The following is a 19,539-nucleotide window of genomic DNA, read 5'->3' on the forward strand; positions in this document are numbered from 1 at the left end:
ATATCTTTGGGCCAACCCCAAATCTTAACTACTGGAGTCTTCAATGAGGAATTAAAGAATCAAACAAAATAATTTTTATCCGGATTCTAGTTTTATAAAGCAATAACAAATGGTCCACCATTGTAGACCAGGGCCGATAAACTATTGCAGATACTATTTTAGGCTTTCTGGCCACATGAATTCTACTACAACTATTCTGTGTGGTGCAAAAGCAGCTGTATATAATGTGCAAACAGACATTCTGGCTATGTTCCAACAAAACTTTATTTGCAAAAAGGTGACCAGCAGGATTTGGCCCACTAGCCATATCTTGCACAGTGTTGTCCTAGACCACAGGGATTTAGTTTATTGGGAGATTTTCCCAGCTAAGGATTTATATTTATGCAGTGTAGTTGGTGGCAAGGCTGATGTTGTGAACTCCATACCCTTTGGTTTTGTAAATTTGGCTTCAGGTAGTCTCCCTTCCTCCTTCTCAGTGTTCACTATTTATTCACAGAGTTGCCTATTTGGAAGTAATTTTATCAACACAACATGACATTAAAATTACATGCTGATATTGGGTTCCCAGTGTAACATCAGGTGCCTGTGAATGTCAGTCAGGACACGTCCATTTAGATACGCTGCTTTCAAATTGGGTGTGACTGACTCAGTCCTGGGATATCGTTAGGTACACTGAATAAAGTTAGTTATGTTGAATAGGCTGTTCTTTTACTTCTAGGCTTTGCTTGTATGTGGGTTGGAGTTCTTCAGCATGAAACTAATGACTTCCTTCTTGTGATGCTGTGGGAGGTTCAGCATATCACAATCACAGATGGATTTAGGCCCAGTACCTTTGTTCTCTTCCCCATTTTGGTTCTGAAAGGAAACATTGAAAGGAAAAAGCTGCAGATGTGAGCCACCAAAATAAACACACTTCTGACAGAGCTGATACTTCCTGTTTCTTGGTTGGGCTTAATTCTTTACATCCAGACTGATGGTTAACTGTCTAGGCAAGTGAATGAGAAATTGTGTACAAGCTAGAATTCGAATAGTCAAATGTTCCTGCATTATTTTGCATCATTTCCTCTCTCTTCATTCTCCATTGGGGGGGTGTAATTGTGCCCATCTGAAAGTTATGCTTTTGCAGAGCAGTGCCTTCTTATATCTGTCCAGTGTTTGCCTTTTTATTTGTAATCAGGAATATGGGGAAGGGAGAGGTACTAATACTTTTTGCTAGGTCATTGAAGGACAGTATTAATATTTCTGCATCTGTTTTGAGACTTAATTTTCTTTGAAGGATGAGTCAAATAATTGGAGACCTTCTTATGCCCCACTAAAACATCTCAATGTCAGAGGTAACATGGAAACCAAACTCAAAATGCCAGCAGTGCCTTGTGCACTTCAGAACTTGGCTCTGCTAGGAGAATTCACTGTCTTACAGCAGAGAAGAATGAATGAAATAGAGAAGGTAAAGGACTGTTGTGAGACAGAGGTAAATACTGACTTATTTTCCATCTTTTTCCTAGTGCAATGAACAGTTAGCCTGTAGGCCCCAGTTGATTCATGAAGTTGATGTAACAGTCTCATGAAAAATGGTAGGTGGAATTAATGTCTTTATTGTTCTCATTTGTGATTATGTTAACTCACTATGCTTTCATATTGACAGGTGGTTGTGAAGTCCTCCAGAGGACCAGTAGTCAACTTGCTAACTAACAGCAGAGGAAAAATAGGAAAGAGTAGAGAAAAATTATGTGACTATATAGTTTATTTTTTAGTATTGCTTCTCAGAATTGGAAGAACCATTTTACTATAGTTTTTTTTTTTCAAAATTGCAGAAAGTTATGAAAAACAAGCAAATAATACACAAATATGGGTAGATACATTGGCTCATACAGGAAATAGGTTTTATTTGTGTGTGTGTGTGTGTGTGTGAGATTGCAAGGATTTATTGATGAGATTCTCAACAGCTTAAGAGAATGAGTGAGAAAGACAAGAAGAAAGGAATTTACAGCATGGAATGGCAAGGCAGGTCTTTCAGGGTGCTGTAGAAGAGCACAAGGGGAGCACTTCACTTAGAGGTAAGGAGGCATACCTGCCTTCCTGCAGAAGTATCATGGAAGCCAACTCTCAGAAAGGTGAGGGGAAGAAAAGCAGGGCTGGTGCAAAGATCAGGAGGTGAAAGAGAGTAAAGTGTGTTTAAGAATGTCCTTGTATTTCCTTTTAGGTAGAGTATAAGGCAAGGGAGGGAATAGTAAGGTATAAGGCTCATGGGTATGAACAGGAGTCAGACCTTGATAGGCCTTGCTCACCAACATTAGTTTTTAGTTTAGTTTTGTTTTGTTTTTAATTTTTGTTTTGTTGTTGGTTTTGTTTTGTTTTTAACCCCAGGGCCAGTGGGATACTTTGAAGAGTTTTAAGTAAGGGGGGTGATACAATCCAATTTGGGTGAAAATTTTGGATGATGGATTATGAGAAAGTTAAGATTGAAATCCAGATAATCTGTTAAAAGGTGGCTTTAAAACAAATAAGGAATGACGGCATCCCATTCTAAAATCTGTCCAATTAGGACTAATAGCTGTAGTAGTTTTTTAAAAGTTATATTTGGGCCCAGAGTTAAGGAGGATAGAAGTTTGGGATGATGGTAAGAATCTTAATTTGGTTTTGATGTATATTCAGTTGTCCATTTGTTGCTTTGTGAACACCGGGAGAGAGACAGGGTTGGGGGCAGGAAATGAATTGATGGTATATTATCAAAACTATCTTAACTGTTTTAGGAAGAGGACCAAACTGAATTTATTAGCTAAGATGTTATGTACTTAAAAAGGTAGAGCAAGAAATGAGGCTTGGGACCAAGTTATCGAAACCCAGAGACCCAGACAGGGTCTTTGTGAGACCAGGTTTGCAGATGAGGGATGGTGACACACTTTGAGGGACATTTAAGGGAGAACTTAAGAGAAATGGAAGAGAATTAGGAGACTAAGTGACTTGCAGTAGCCAGAGGAGAGGAAAGGCGATTGCCTGTGATAATGAAAGGAAGGGTTTACGAGGAGCCACAAGGGTAGATGTTGCTGGAATCTGGTTGTCATATAGAACATTGTTGTACAAGTCCAAAGCATTTCCCACTTGCACGACTATCCCAGGCCTGCCTTTTCACTCTACCTTTCACATCCCTTTCATATACTTGTACCTTAGCCAACTTGGACAGTTTGCAGTCTTCATTGCCTCTCATTTTTTGTATTTGCATCTTACATTTTCCCTTTATCTTCAGTGCCCTTTTCCACTTACCAAAGTCTGATGAGCCTGGGAGGGAGAATAGAATTTCTTCTTTCTAAGGCTCACTTCATAATGCCACCTCCTGCCTCCTCTGCTGTAAGTCTAAAATCCATTGGGGTCTTAAGGGTTAGTGGTTCTCACATTTGGCTCTGTTAAGCTTTAAACTCATTGACAGTGTATGTGTTGGTGTATTGATTTATTCACATCTGTTTCCCTCCTCTCTTCCTAGTAGTTTCTTAGTAAGAACATGCACATACTTACTGGAATCCACAGATTGGGTTTGAATCTGTGCCATATTACTTGCCTCTGTTACCTGGAGTGATTTAGTTCATGTCAATTAGGCTCAACTTCCTCATTGTAAAATGAGCATAACACTTACCTTTCAGATTTGTTGTGAGGGACAAGTTAGATAATGCAGTGCATATCTAGCACTTAGCGTGCTGTGGTGCATATTATCTGCCATAATGGAGAGCTCCTGATAGCAGTGCAAATTCTGGATTGCAAGGAGTCCTTCATATAATGATCTCTTATAAATCAGAAAGAACATCTATAGTAATGGGTGTCCCAGAGTACATGATTGAGAGGATGTTCAAATTATGAATTCTAGTAAGTTTTTCCTACTTCTGAGAGCTAGCAGATACCTGAAGCTTAGCAACAGTAGCCTATGGAAAGAGAACTACACATAAACCAAATGATGTTTGACTTGTTGTTAAGGCATATCAAAAACCTTTTATCTCCCTTCTTAATCTACTATATTATGGAATGAATCCCATTGCCAGATCTTGGAAAATCATCTGGTTCCATATCACAAAGCACCTCAATTCCTCCCTTTCCATCTTGGAATTTGGAGATCACTCAGGGAGCTTCTTATGGATGCCCTAGGTAAATAATATGCCTTGAAAAGTAGTAAATCTGGTGATATTGAATGAATTTATATTTGTTTCTTAAAGATGTTTTAACCCTACTTATTTTCATAGTTACACATAGATGATGATTCTTAAGCTTTCTTAAAGTTCTGTTTACTATTTTTATCTTAAGATCAGTTGCATGCGTTCTGTATACTCCCCCCGACCCCCGGTTTCCCCTATGCATTTCACTAGGAAAGGCAGACTTTGCCCTACTTGAGCAACTAATAGACTAAACATGTAGGATCAGGTTATATAACCCCCTTTTCTACCCAGCCATTAGATAGAGCCAATCTATGGATGACCTGAGCCAATAGTCCTTATTTTCCTCTTTCCAATGGATTTTTTTTAAAAATGTGACTCATAGTCTATAGATGCTTGCTATACCCTGAAAGTTTAGCATCTAACACAATTATCTTGAAGTGAAATCTGTTTGTGTTTTTAATCCACACAGGCAGTTTCTCATTACACTAAAGCTTTCACAGTTGAGTACCACTGATCTCTTGTGTTCTTGAAAATGATTGGTGATTAAAATCACCCCTTTTGCAAGCAGCTACCCACTGCTGCTCTCCACAGAGAATAATAAACTACCATACAGAAATATTAAGACACCACTTAGAGTATTAGAATTTTAACCACTTCATGTGGCTGAGGCATGGGGGCCCTTTCAGCTCCAGTGCTAGTTATCTCAAAATTGGTAATGCCGCCCAGCTTCACTCCACTCTCCTGGGGCCCAGGCTGCCTCCTGCAGTGCAGTGTGAAACTTAACTGTAATTTGTTGTGACTGATCCCTAATGCAAGTGTTAACAGTGGCTACTTGCCACGAGTAGGAGAGTGAGAGTAAGTGTTGTTTATCCAGACAAGAAGTGATACCAAAATGAGACTGGAGGTGTGATTCTAATTTGCACCTCTGTTTCATTTGCCCGGAGGAACTACATTTCTTTGTCATTATTTCTGAATATATATAGTGACAGGGGAAGGCTTACCAAAGGCGCTGCTAACAGATGTGGCAGTCACACTTCTCTGCAGCCCTTCGTTTTGTTCATTCATGCTTTCATCAGATCACCTTGTGCTTTGGAGGAAAGGCTTGTATCAGAATTGCCCGAGATGCCAGTCAAGTAGGAAATATGAGTAAAGAAGAGCATTTTGAAATGTGTTCATTGTCCTATGTCTTCTCTGTGTTATAATGCTCTATTTTACATTGCACTGTATAAAAATGTCTTTATGATGGGAAGGTGTGTATGAGAAAGACAGAGAAGATAGTGAACTATTTCTGATGGTTTTAAGGGGTCTATTCCAGGAATTCCAAAAGTTTATTCTGTGGAACACTGCCCTACACAGTGTTGCACTTTATGAAAAAATTAAATAGGGAAAAGCTGTAAAAGATTTACAATATATATCAAAATATTTAAGGATTAGAGGAATTCTGCAGAAAAACAACTCATTTTTTTTTTTTTATTTAACTCTGTATTTCCTATACTCATTTGCTCCTAGAAAACTTTCCTCCTCCACTTAATGTGTTTTACTTTTAGAAATGCCAGCCTGTATTGATTCCTGGGATAGACATTGCATTCTTCAGCCTTGGTGGTCCTGAATTCTTGGATAGACTGACCATCTATTCAGCTGTGTTGGCAAGGTACAGTAGTTTTCAGTAAGAATATTCGTGACATTGTCATTACTTTTTTGCTGTTTCAATTGGCTTTAAAAAAAAAAAAACTAAAGAAAACAAAAGTATAAGTTCAGAGAAGAAAGTATAGATGGAGTCAAGCTGAGACGATTGTATTTTTCATGCATGCAATTGAGGAGAGAAGGGGAAGTCCTGCTAGAAACCTAATCTTAGCAGCTGTGGGAGTCTTCACTAGTCTAATGCTAAGGAATGCTTTTACCCTGCAGCCTTACTTATTAGAAAGCCATGTTGGAGGTGTGCAGGCAAATTGAGACATTTCTTCATTTCTAGCACTTACCATGCATTGTGGAAATAAAGCTTTAGGAGATGCATGATCAATGACTGCCCTCCTTCCTTTTGTGACTTTTAGCAGTGTCTCACAAATGTGTACTTTGAGTCAAATAAAAGAGTATTGTATAAAAAAGAACTGCAATACCTACTGAACTGCATTACTTTGTAAAAATGCAAGAGCAGTGAATGTATTTGTGATGAATTGGAAGCAGCACCGGTTTTGGTAGCCAGACTTGATCATTTTAGAGTGTGACCCATGTAACCGGTTTTCTTATTTCAATAAGACAGACATATCACCCAACATTATGTTAGATGGCTGAAAAATAAACAGCCTGGTTAGTGTTATCTGGAGCTAGGAAAGAAGAATACCTGCAGTTTCACTCCCATTGCTGTTTACACCTCAAGGAACTGCTTTGTGAAAAGCATTATATTCAAAGGGAAAGTGCCCAGATATAAGTCAGCGTTAAATCAAGGATCTTTTTCAAGAGATCGTGGGGAATCATCAACATGGATCTTCCTGTTTGTCTGTTATCAGAAAGTTGGGCAGGTATAAAAATAAATGCCTTGTTTTTCCAAACTTAGGCTCTTCAGCATGAAATTTACACTGGAGAAGTCACAGGATTAATCCTTTCTCAGTGGAGTAGGTGCAAGGGGTCTTCTGACTTGGTTAGAAAAACTGTTGTACAGGAAATAAACACATTTTACACTCCAATCACATTTTACACATTTAAGAACTAGTGAGCAGAATACTACCTCAGGCGTATGTAGCCTGGAGATCTTTTAAGGCCTGTGATTTTCCCCAGGATAGAACTGTTCTGGCCAAGGCAACTTTCCCAGAACCCAGTTCCCTGACTTGCTGTCAGGTTTCAGGTAATTGTGCCTGGCTTTGTTTGGGGACTTTGAGGTACAGGGAGACAAACTCACATAACTAGTGCTGACAGGTTATTTTATCTTCAATTAAGTTTCAGCATGCACCAAGATCAGATTGTTCTACCTAAATTAAAGGTATTCTTTTGTTGCAGTTTGTGGAGGAGAGGCTTAGAGGATGAATTGAACTACCAATACCAAGTAGCTCATCTGTTTCACCACTAACTGACCAGAGACAAGTCAGTGACTCTTGTCCAGCTTTGACTTTGCTTCCTGTGCTGTGGAAGTAGGATCTCTCAGGTCAGTGTAAGGAACACAATGCCTGTGTGCACTCTGCCAAGGCAAACATAAGTAATAGAGAAAAACTAATTTTTACATGGGAAAGGGCCATTAAATTGGTAACCTCTCACATCCTACTTTTCTAAGCAAAGGTTCTTCTTGCTAAATTTTATACCTATTAATTTTTATCCCTGCTACTGATACTTCATTTTTACCTCAGGTCTTTCTGACTTAGGACAAGCCCCTGAATTAATGAAGAAGTGATACAGATAAGTAAATTCATTGAGCGAATCCTTAAGCACCTGCCATGTGCCTGGGAACTGGATGTACCCAGAACTCTGAGCCTTGTACCAGCTGGTAGTGGGAGAGACAGTTCCTACTATGATTACTTAATGGGGACTAAACTGTTGAACTGAAGCACCAGTGTGTTAAGTAGGAAGATAAAGCCCCTTGTTGAATCAGGCCCCATTTCAGTGATGGGTATGGAGAGCAAGAACAGCATAAAGAGGGCAAAGGACTTGATGATGGAATAGGAGAATAGGCCTCACCTTTGGGGAGTGGGGGGGTTACCATCCCTGGATCATCTGGTTCATGTAAAGATCATTTTATAATAAAGAAGATGGTTTACCCAAGAAAGAGGACGGGGTGGGGGTGTAAACTCTGGGCTATTCATTTATTTCACCATATTGAATTAGAGTAGGTACTGAGACAGGCTCTGTCTTGGGGCTCAGAAGCACAGTAAATACCCCATGTGTAATGAAGACTGCAATGATGCTTTTCCTTCCATTGAGGGAGGAACACAGAAGTGAATAGTCAAATCATTACAGATTTAATAAATGTTTTGAAGGGAACAAAATATAAAAGGCAGATCGAGAATCTTCATGGAGGATGAAAGGAAACCATTTTTCAATGAATATTAAAGGTGGAGAAACTTAAGCAGACACTGACTGAAATGGTAAAAAGAATAGGGGTGTTCATCAAAGACGAAACATGCAGAACCCTGAAAGAGCGTCCTGTGTGCAGGTGAGAGGCAAGCAGGGTGACACTTCATGGTTGTTTAATTCAGGGTTCTCCAGAGAAACAGAAGCAGTGGGGCGTGTGTGTAAGAGAGAGCTGTTGTAAGGAATTCGCTAACACAGATATGGAGGTGGGAAAGTCCCAATATCTGCAAGGTGAGTCAGCAAGCTGGAGTCAAAGGAGAGCTGATGGTATAACAACAGACTGAGCCCAAAGGTGTGAGAACCCTGAGAGCCACTGGGTAGTTCCTGCCCAGAGGCCTCAGGCTTAAGATGTTTCATTTAAAGCATAAGTTTTTAAACTTAAAAACTGATGTTTCATTTTTCAGTCCAAAGTCAGGAAAAAGTTGATGTCCTAGTTCAGAGGCAGTCATGCAGGAGGAATTTCCTCCTACTCACTGAGGGTAGACCTTTATGTTCTCTTCAGGGCTTTAGCTGATCAAATGAGGACCATGCCTGTTAGGGAGGGTGTAATGATCAATTTTATGTGCCAACTTGACTGAGCCAATGAATACCCAGGTAAATATGATTAAATAACATCATTAGATATGAGATTAACCTTTTAATTGGTGAATTGAGAAAGCAGATTGTCCACCACACTGGATGGATAGCATCTGACCTATTAATGGCCTGAGTAAAACAAAATGGCAGAAGAGTACCATCCCTTTCCCTCTGACTGACTGCTTGAACGGCAATAGTCTTCTCCTGCCTTTGAAGTGGGACCTACATTATTACCACTCTTGATTCTCAGGCCTTTGGATGTGGATTATAATTTGCACCTCTAGGTGCCCTGGGTCTACCAGCTTGCAGGTGGCACTTCTTGGGACTTCTCAGCCTCTGTGATCATCTGAGCCAATAATAGTCTCATTGTGGATAGAGGTGTATTTTCATCATATTCATTCTGTTTCTCTGGGGAATCCTGACTGATACAGAGGACAATCTCCTTTACGTAGTCCACTGATTCAAATGTTAATCTCATCCAGAAACACCCTCGCAGATGTATTCAAAATAACATTTGGCCAGGTATCTAGACATTCCTTAGTCCAGTCAAGTTGACACAAAATGAGCCTTCCTGCAGGTCTAAAACAAAAAGAAGAATACGAATGAAATTAGAAAGAGAGGTAGAACCTTGCAGGTCATGGTAAGAGATTTCGGATTTATTTCAATATATTTTGAGGAGTATCATCAGAGGAGCTTAAGCAAGGAGTGACTTGACCACACTTCTTTGAAAGCTCATCACTCTGCTTGGTGGAGACTGATTTGAAGATGAAAGAGAATTGTACAGTAGAGGTGGAGGCTGTGGAGAAGATGATGGCAGGAGAAGTAAGGCAGGGGGAGATAAGTGAACCTATTGAAGGAATATTTGGGAGGATGAGGTTTGAAGAGGGAACAAAGTATGACCAAGCTTATGAGAAAAGGTTCTGCTTTCTGCATTTTCCTTGGTAGGTCGTGGAATATGACAGTTGTCTCATTCTCTTCAGTGTATACTCAAACATCCTACTTGGGTTTGTATGGCTTGTGATCTAAGAATCACCATTATGTTTTTAAACAGTTGAGAAACAAATTTTAAAAAGAATACCTTGTGACCTGCAGGATTTACATGAAATTCAAATTTCAGTGTTCATAAATAGTTGTATGGGAACACAGCCACTCTCATTCATTTGTATTTTCTGTAACTGCTTTTGCCCTGAAACAACAGAGTGGAGTAACTGCAATAGAGACCTTATGGCCCATAAAACCTAAAATGCTTTTATTTGGCCCTTTACAGAAAAGGTTTGCTGACCCCTGTGCTTGTGTATTCGGTAGTCTTTGGAAAATATGTTGCTGTTTGTATATCCAGTTCATCTAACCCTTATTGGGGGAAATTACACCTGTTGGTAAGGGTACTGACACAGGCATGGATTTCTCTGTAGACTGAAGAAAACCAACGTAAAGGAGCATTTTTTTTCACCAGCATTAGAGCTATGACCTGTTCCAACAGCCAATGAAGGAAGGCACTTTCTGAAATTAAAGAGATCTTGGAGGTGGTTAGTAATGCTCATGGACCTTTGCTGGGGTTTGACATGTTTTCTCTGTCCTGGAAGGGAACAGCTGGGCAGCACTGGCTCATCACAACTCAAAATAGACCGGAGAGAATGGAGAAAAGGTGTGCTGTCAGTAGCTCAGATCTAACCCTTACCTTTTCTGAATTTATTTATTTATTTATTTTATTGTAAACAAATGGGGTACAACTTGTTTCTCTGTACATGAAGTAGAGGCATTACCATTTGTGTAAAATCATACATTTACATAGGGTAATGGTGTGGTAATGGTGTTTGATTCATTCTATTATTTTTTCCTCCCCCATACCCCTCCCACTGTTCTTTTCCCTCTATACATCCCTCCTTCCTCCATTCTTGCCACCCTCCCACACCCCATTATGTATCATCATCCGCTTATTAGCGAGATCATTCGTTCTTTGGTTTTTGAGATTGGCTTATCTCACTTAGCATGATATTCTCCAATTCCTGAATTTAAATTCTCCAACGTTGTGTCCTTGATTCAGCTCATCTGACCTTGAGAGGTGAAGTTCTGGCCAGGCATCAAACTTCTGGTTGACATGCTGGTCAGGAGGTCACTCTCTTGATCACCTTCCATATAGCCAGATTGTTCTACAAACAGAAGTCCGCCAACAGGGAGAGGAGCAGAACTTGTCCGGCCTGGTTTTCATATGTAAACATTCCTAAATCCTTTGAGTCATTGTCCTTGTGTGGCAAATATTCTCTAATAAGTATAAATTTAACATTTAATTTTTTTTTTTATTGGGGAAATACACCTCAACACTTATGGTTGTTATAATTTCCTAAAACTGATATTATTTGCAATGCACTTTACTAGAGTATATTTTTATAGACATGAACTAGACCTCATGATTCAAATCTCAAAAGGAGAGAATGGCTTTTGAGCCTAGGAATTTATTCTCTGGGTTTTACTAAGGACTCCAGGAGTCTGAGGAACTGTCCAGTGTGGTACCTTGATCAGTGAGGAAGCAGAGACCAGGGCACAAGTTTCCTTTCAGGGGCTGGAGACCACAGACTGCTATCAAGAGCTTCACTGTCCCTGGCTGTATGTGCAGTCCTCTGAGGGGCACATTCCTGGTTCCTTGCACCTGCAATCTCTGCTAACTCACCTTGAGTGACACCAGAGTGAGAATCCTGTACTGTCAGAACAATGGTATGGATTTGGGTGACAGAGATAGTGTAAGTAGGACTCAGATTTAACATATGAAGCCAGAAATGGGAGATTTCCCAGGGGTAGTTCTCTACATTGGCACATGCAAAGATTTTTTCTTGGGCTTGGTGAAATTTCTAGAGCTGCAGCACATCTTCAGTAAAGAGTATTTATGTTCCTTTCTCATCTTTGTTTACTTCCTGTTTCCATCTTCATAACCTAATGTTCCATTTCGCCTTTGCTTATACCTTGTGGAGAAATCTGAAAAGAATACTGAGCAGCAAACAGTCTTTAAAAATGAAGGGAAAAAATTCTGCTGTTCCGCATTATTTTTTCATACTATGCTAATCATTTTTGAATGCATCGTACAGATGGTAGGTTGTATTTTTGCAGAGGGTTTTTTTCAAGCCAAGTTCATAGACATGATCTTGAATTTGTAATGCTGTATTCCTAAGTGTCTTTTTGGCTGTCAAAATAGTGCCGTCTTTAAAAAGTACAATGTAGACACTCTGGGTGAGGCTGATTATTTCTGCTTTCTTTATAAAAAAATATGTATTTTCCCTTATTACAGAAGTAACATATTCACTATAGAAAACTGAAAAGGGAGAACAGCTTTTAGAATACTTTTTAGTGGTAAAGTACCACCTTCAAAAACAACCTCTTTTTCTTTTCTCAACTCCTCTCCATTTTTGGCATACAATAAGCAACATGTTATAAATTCACCCAGTTCCATCTTTAACTATCTATATGTCAGATACACAGGGGACAAAGTTTCTGGCTGAGAACACAGTAGAGGGCTTATTTTGTGGAGTATAAAGATCTTGGGCTTTGGGGCATGGAGTTCTGGGTTTTAATTCTAGAATTAAAGGCATATGTTCTTGGACAGTTACTTGCCTGTGGTCTAACTATAAATTAGGGTAGTGGTTACTTGAGGGGTTACAGAAAGAGCTGCAGGTAGTGCCTGGCTGGGTGTCAAGTTCCCTGTGAGGTCAGATGTCAATGATGGCTCTTGTTTCCTGAAGCCTCTGCATACAGACCTGGTTCTTGGACAACCCTGTATTGTAAAAGGCTACATAGTACATATTTTAGGCTTTTTGGACTAAGCAGTAAAATCAAGGATAAGATAGATAAGATAGATATTGGCATAACCACCAAAATGTAACCATTTAGAAATATGAAGAAACATTTCAAGTCGCAGGCTGCCATGCAAAATAGTGGGCTAGATCTGATGCCTGCCACAAGAAGTCTTCACATGTTATTTGTAATCCTCACAGCTTTCTGAGGTAGTTGCTCTTCTAATAAATAGTAGACCCTAGGTCCACACAGAGGCAATCAGAGCCTGGAAACACTCGCTCTAGTCTGCAGGACTCCTCTCCCCTGTCTAGAGCTTAGTTTTAGGATGAACATAACCATCAGAATGGTTTCCCCTCTCCCTGTGACCCCATCCTTGCTTGGGATTCCACCCCCTTGTAGTTTCTTTCCCCTCAACCCTGTCCTTGTGCCAGACCCCAACCAAACTCTCCTGCTGCTCACGACTTTTTCATTGCTGATCTTTCCCCTCAGCTGCTCGACTGACTGCTTATCAGTCTAAATTTTGCCTCATTTGGAGACTCCTTCCTGAAATACTTGTCTTTGTGCCCTAAGTGTTCCCTCACATCTTTTCTTTATTTCCAGGTTCTTCTTCCCTTCTTTCCTCTGCTTTGAGCATCACATCCTGTAATGGTTTGTGTTGCCTCTTTGTTTCTGTCTAGTAGAAGATAAGTTCCTCTAGGGCAAGATCAGGACTTTGTCCTTTACATTAGCGCATTGTCAAGTCCAGAACTGTGTATGGAATTGAATAGTGCTTATTAAATATTTAGCAGATGTCTTAATTTATCTTGCTGACTGTTCTTATTTTTAGAAATCAGCTTGAATTCTCATTGTGAGCCTTCCTGATCTAGGTAGGTTTTCTACAGTACTACCATTATTTCCTCTCCTGTTATTTGGGAAGCTTAGCACCTGACAAAGAGAGTCAGGGTCTCTCCTGGGGTGGGAGGTATGAGTTATGAACCTCTGGAACCCACTGCTGCTGGTATTCCTGTATGGGACAGAATCTTGTCTGCATCAAGAGAAGGGATGCCATACAAGGAGAGATGTGCCTGACAAAGTCAGTACCTGACTCTGGTTGTCATAGGAGCTGAGAGAGAGTTGTGCTACTCAAACTTTATGAGCTTAAGGGACAGCTGAGATCTTGTGCAGTTTCATTTAAATAATCTGAGGACAGGACCAAGATTCCAAGTGCTTTACCTACTTTCGGGTGCTGCTGAGAACTGCTGGTCAACAGACCACATTTGAGTAACAAAGGCCCAGGTCAGGGTTTCTCAGCATTGGCAATGTTGACATTTTCTAGCACTTTTGTAGATGTGACAACCATAACCGTGTTTAGATATTGCCAATCACATCCACTTGAGAACCACTGGCCTAGATGCTTCTTTGCCCTTAGTTTGCTTTTAGCTCTTTGGAATCTGAGAGTCAGTGAATTTCCTTTTTGCCTGTGCTAGTTTGGTGGGATATTTATGATTAGGTTCTAGAGTGCACATACATGTAAGTAGTTATTTGTGTGCTTTTGTGTATGTTGCCTGTGTGCTCCAACAAGCTCTGTAAATGCACCTTATGAGTGTCGTGGTTTTAATGCTATTTCAGTACTCAGCATGGAGTCCTATTCCCTAGGAGGCAGCTGATAAATGCTGAATGAATGAAATTCTGTAGGGAATGCAGCATACATGCTGTCCCCCTCTCTTTTGAGCTCTGTGGCCTTTTTAAAAAGAGGGGCATTCCCATGTTATGGGCCCCCAGATCAGTAACAATGTGACCAGCATCCCAGGAGCTTCCCTTGTGCCCCCTTCTACTCACTCTGTAATCTCCTAAAACTTTCCTTCTTTTTCAATAACAAAAATGAATCCACATTGATTATTGAAAAATTTAAAAAATAGAGAAAAGGAGAAAAACATAATTTTTATTGCTTACATTTGTTAACATTTTGACATACATCCTATTTTTTCAGTGCCTATATATGTACATTAATATATATTTTTAAAACTGAAACAGTTTTATGAGATTCTTATCATTTTTGTGTCTGGCTTTTCTCTCAACACCATACTGTTAATATATTTCCCTATGAATTTAGATACACCTAATTCATTATTCTAATGACACTTGTCATGCATTGGTGTATATGCCAATTTACATGAGCCATTCCATTCATTTCTTGGTCTTTTTTTTGGAAAATGTGATTTCTGTTTTTCACTTTATAAACACTCTTTTAACACTTAATTATTTTTAAAATTTTTTTAAAAATGTTGTTTTGTAGATGTTGATTGACCTTTATTTTATTCATTATTTATATGTGGTGCTGAGAATCCAACCCAGTGCCTCACACAGGCTAGGCAAGTGCTCTACCACTGAGCCACAACCCCAGTCCAGTACTTAATTGATTTTTATATTAGTTCTTTACTATCATGACTGAGATAAATAAAAACGAACCTTAATAAAATTTCCAGGCAACATATATTTTGTTGCTAAAACCATCTTTTATTAGTTAAATAAAGTGTATGTACATGCATACATACATAGAAATTGAGTTTATGTCAAGAAATGCATTCTTGATATAGTAGTTAGCATGAACACATAGAGTGAAAAGTAGCGATTTCTTTTCCAAAACTTTCAGGACTTCTCAGAATAGGTGTTATGAACATTTCCAGGAATATAAAAATATTGTTATTACTTGACAAATAGGGCCTTTAAATAAAGCTAGTGAGAGCATTCTTTGAAATTTGAGTTTCTTCAAAATAGCAAAATTACTTGTTTGTGTGATTAAATCTGTGCTCTAGATCAGGGGTAAGCAAATTTCTTCTCTGTAGTAAAGTGTGAGATGTTAAATACTTCAGGCTTTTACAAGTCATGTGGTCTCTGTTTAACTACTCAACTCTATTGTTGTATTGCTAAAACCTGACACGGATATACATAAACACACAGGTGTGGCTGTGTTCCAAGACAACTTATTTACCATAGCGCTGGATTTTGTACTGCACACCCTAGTTTGCCAGGACTTCTCTGTTATTAATTAAAATGTGTCCTGCTTTAAAATGTGAATATGTATAATAATTATTATCTCAAAAACTGGGATATAAACATTTAACTCTTCTTCACCAAGATATGGTGGGGACCATGTCTTGTGGCTGGGGCAATCTTTGTGTCCCTTGGGGTTCCATTGATAATCCTTTGTGTTCTGCCCTGTTCTTGTTCTCCCTGCAGGTCTGCTCTGGAATCAGTTACTTTGATTGCACAGGTTTCTCACTAATAAAATTGATAAAGTACAGTCTTTTCAGTTGCTTACTAGTGGTTTTAGCATAGTTTCTTCCACAAAATACACACAACTAATCATTGTCAGGGAACCGATCCCTGGGTTATGGTGGCAGCTCTACCTAAGCTGCCTGCTTTAGTGTCCCATCCATGCTACAGCCTGTCACAGGGATGGGAGGAGGGAATGCTCTGTGGTCAGATTCCTGTCTAATTCAAGTTTAGACTACAAGCTGTTTCTTTACTGGGTGTTAATATCCTGAAATATCTGAATAATTGTTATCTGAGAACCAAATCTTCATCTGTCAAAGCTGAAGGTTTTTACTTCTTATTTCTTGAAGGTGCCATGTCTAATGCTTTGTGGCTACACGTAGAGGACCATTCTTTTTTTTTTTTTTTTGTTGGTACTGGGAATTGAACTCAGGGGTACTTGACCACTGAGCCACATCCTCAGCCCTATTTTTACTTTATTTAGAGACAGGATCTCACTGAGTTTGCTTACCTCCTCTTTGCTGAGGCTGGCTTCACAGTCCTCCTGCCTCAGCCTCCCAAACCACGGGAATTATAGGCGTGTGCCACCACACCCAGCTAGAGGAGCAGTCTCTTGGTGCTTATTTGTCCTTCATTGAGGTTGTGGAAAGTATTCCCAGACCAGGGTTTTGTGACTGGAATAGGCTGGACTGTGCAGCAGTACCAAAAAACCTCATTGGTTTAACATGATAAAAACTTTCTCACTCATTCAACACCAGGTCATCTTCATGCTGGATATCTGCTGACTGAATGGTCTTGGCTGCTTCCAGGTGCTTCTGTTCTCTCCAAGTTAGATAGGGGGTAAACCTCACCCATGAACCTTCCTATGGTGTGACGTTTTCTTTTCTTCTTTTAATTAACAGTTCAAAAACATCACTACCTGACTTATCAAGGTGCCATAATCAGGAACAATGTGGTATTGGTGGAAGAATGAGTGATTAGATCAATGGGACAGATAGAGCACCCAGAAGTAGACTCACAAATATTTTCAGCTGACCTTGACAATGGGGCAAGGCGGGTCATGGAAAGCCATCTTAATAAATTGTGCTGGAACAACGGACAATATGGTATATGTAGAAAAAGTGAATCTAGACACAGATATTAAACCTTTCACAAAAATTAGTTCAAATTAGATCATGGTTTTAAATGCAAAATGTAAACTAAAACTGTTAGAATGTAGCCGAGGGAAAATGTAGGTGATCTTGGGTTTGGTGATGACTTTTTAGGATATAATACCAAAAGAATGATGTGTGAAAGATAAATATTGATAAGCTGTCCTCAACAATATGACAGCAAACAATGAAAAATGGCAAAAAGCTACATAGACACTTTACCAAAGAATATGTACAGATGGAAAATAAATATATGAAAAGATGCCAACATCAAATGTCATTATGGAATTGAAATTAAAAAACAATGAAACACTGATGATACACACCTAGTAAGAATGGCTAAAATCCAAAAACTGATAATACCAAATGCTGATGAGAATATAAAAGAGATAGAAACTCATTCAGTGTTTTTGGGAATGCAAAATGGTATAGCCACTTTGGAAGACATTGGCAGTTTTTTACAAAGCTAAATATGCATATCATACAATCCAACAATAAGGTTTCTAGTTATTCGCCCAAATGAGGTGAAAACACATAGATACACAACACATGGATTTTATAGTTTCTTCATAATTAGGCAAATATCAGGATGTTCTTCAGTAATACTATTATACGTATATACATACAGTAGAATATTACCCAGTGTCAAGAAATGAGCTATCTAAGGCATCAAAAGACATGGAGGAACCTTAAATGCACATTATGAAGTGAAAGATGCCTTCCGAAGGGCAACAGAGTGTCTGATATCATCTATAATGACATTCTGGAAAAGGCAAAACTCTATAGAGAGCCATAAAAAGATCAGTTGTTGTCATATGTTCCAGAGGGTGAACTAGTGGGTTATAAGGGATGTTTAGGCACGTGAAACCATTTGTATAATACTGTAAAGGTGGTTACATGACATCATACATTTGTCCAGATTCATAGCATGCACAACTCAGATTGAACCCTAATGCCAACTAGTGACTGAAGTTATCAGTAATGTATCAATAGTGGTTCATTGTCCTAGGAAATATACCATGTTAATGTAAGATGTTAATAAGGGAAATGTTACATATTCAGAGTGGGGGACGAAAATGGGGACATGGGAGCTTTTTTACTTTCTGCACAATTTTTCTGTAACCCTAAAAGATAGTCTTAAAAGTCAGATGCTTACCTTTCTATATGATTTACTTTCATATAATTTAAACTATCAAAATAAGGTTTTGAGAGACTTTCCTATGGGAAAAGTGTCGAGTCTTGAGGCAGTAGTCTGCATAACATGTCTCTTTGACTCTCAGAGACCTTTCACTTTTTAGATGGGTCTCATGGGTATGATTGCTTGACAGCCAGGCTCTGGATGAATGTAATGTTGCTTTATATTGACTGTTCCTTGTGTGTGTGTTTCCTTTAATCTAAACTTAGAGATATGAAGGAAATTCTCTCATAAGTATATAAATAGCAATATCAAAAAGTAATGTGCATGAACAAATATGTCAAAATGAAACTATTTTAACTGTATAATTAATATGGACCAATAATTTTTTAAATTTTTAGTTGTTTATGGACCTTGATTTTATGTGTTTGTTTATATGTGGTACTGAGATTTGAACCCAGTGCCTCATGCCTGCTAGGCAAACACTCTATCGCTGAGCCACAACCCCAGCCCTGGACCAGTAATTTTTAATTAGAAGTAAAGTTTTTAGATTTAATACAGTAGTAATTTGCCTAAATGAACTTGCATCTTTTGGAAAATATTACCTCAGGTACATTTTTAGAAGGTGGATAAAGTCACGAACAGAACTTTTGATGTGTAGTGTAAGAATTGCACCAACTGTAAACCTGACCTACCTGTTACTGGGTCCTTGCCTTTTTTTTTTTTTTTAACTACTCCAACTCTAAAAGAAAAACTCTGGTCTCTTCTAATGTATGGCTGTGTTCCTTAAATCACGGTTGTAATTCTGCCCATACCTGCCACAGAAGCCTTGAGGGTCTTGCATTGCCTGCAGGACAAAATCCATTCTCCTCAGTGATCATGTCAGCTTCACCAGGCAGTGGTACGAATGTGTGAAGGGCACTGGTGTCACCCTCCTGTCTGTCTGTGTAGGTTCATCCCTTGCTATTGCCCTGTTCCATCTGCATGGGGCCCACAATCTGTGACACCTCACAACTCTTGCACATGGTTTTCCCTGTGTTTGGAAGTGTCTGCCAGGCCCGTGTTCCAGGAAATGAACTTAGGTATCATGTTCCTTGGGAACTCTCTGAATCACCATCTCCACAAAAACTTCCAGAACCTGTACACGTTTCATTCCTAAGACATAGGAACAAGCATGGTTGGTCTTCATCTATTTGTGTTGTTTCCTTGACTTGGTGAGTTTTCCAGGTTTTCATTTGTTTCCTTTTCATTTGTTTCCTTATCTTTTGGCATGTGTTGAATACCCAGTGTATTTTTTTTTTTTTTTTTTGTAACTAAATCAACTTGTAAATAAAGAAATTGAGTGAAACCACTGTGTTGGTAAAGCTCATGTTAGTTACTGCAAGAAATAAATGCCAATAGTTTATTCTTACTCCTCTAGTCTCCTGTTTTGTAGCTG

This window comes from Sciurus carolinensis, chromosome 14, assembly GCF_902686445.1.
Source record: "Sciurus carolinensis chromosome 14, mSciCar1.2, whole genome shotgun sequence".
Taxonomy (NCBI): Eukaryota; Metazoa; Chordata; class Mammalia; order Rodentia; family Sciuridae; genus Sciurus; species Sciurus carolinensis.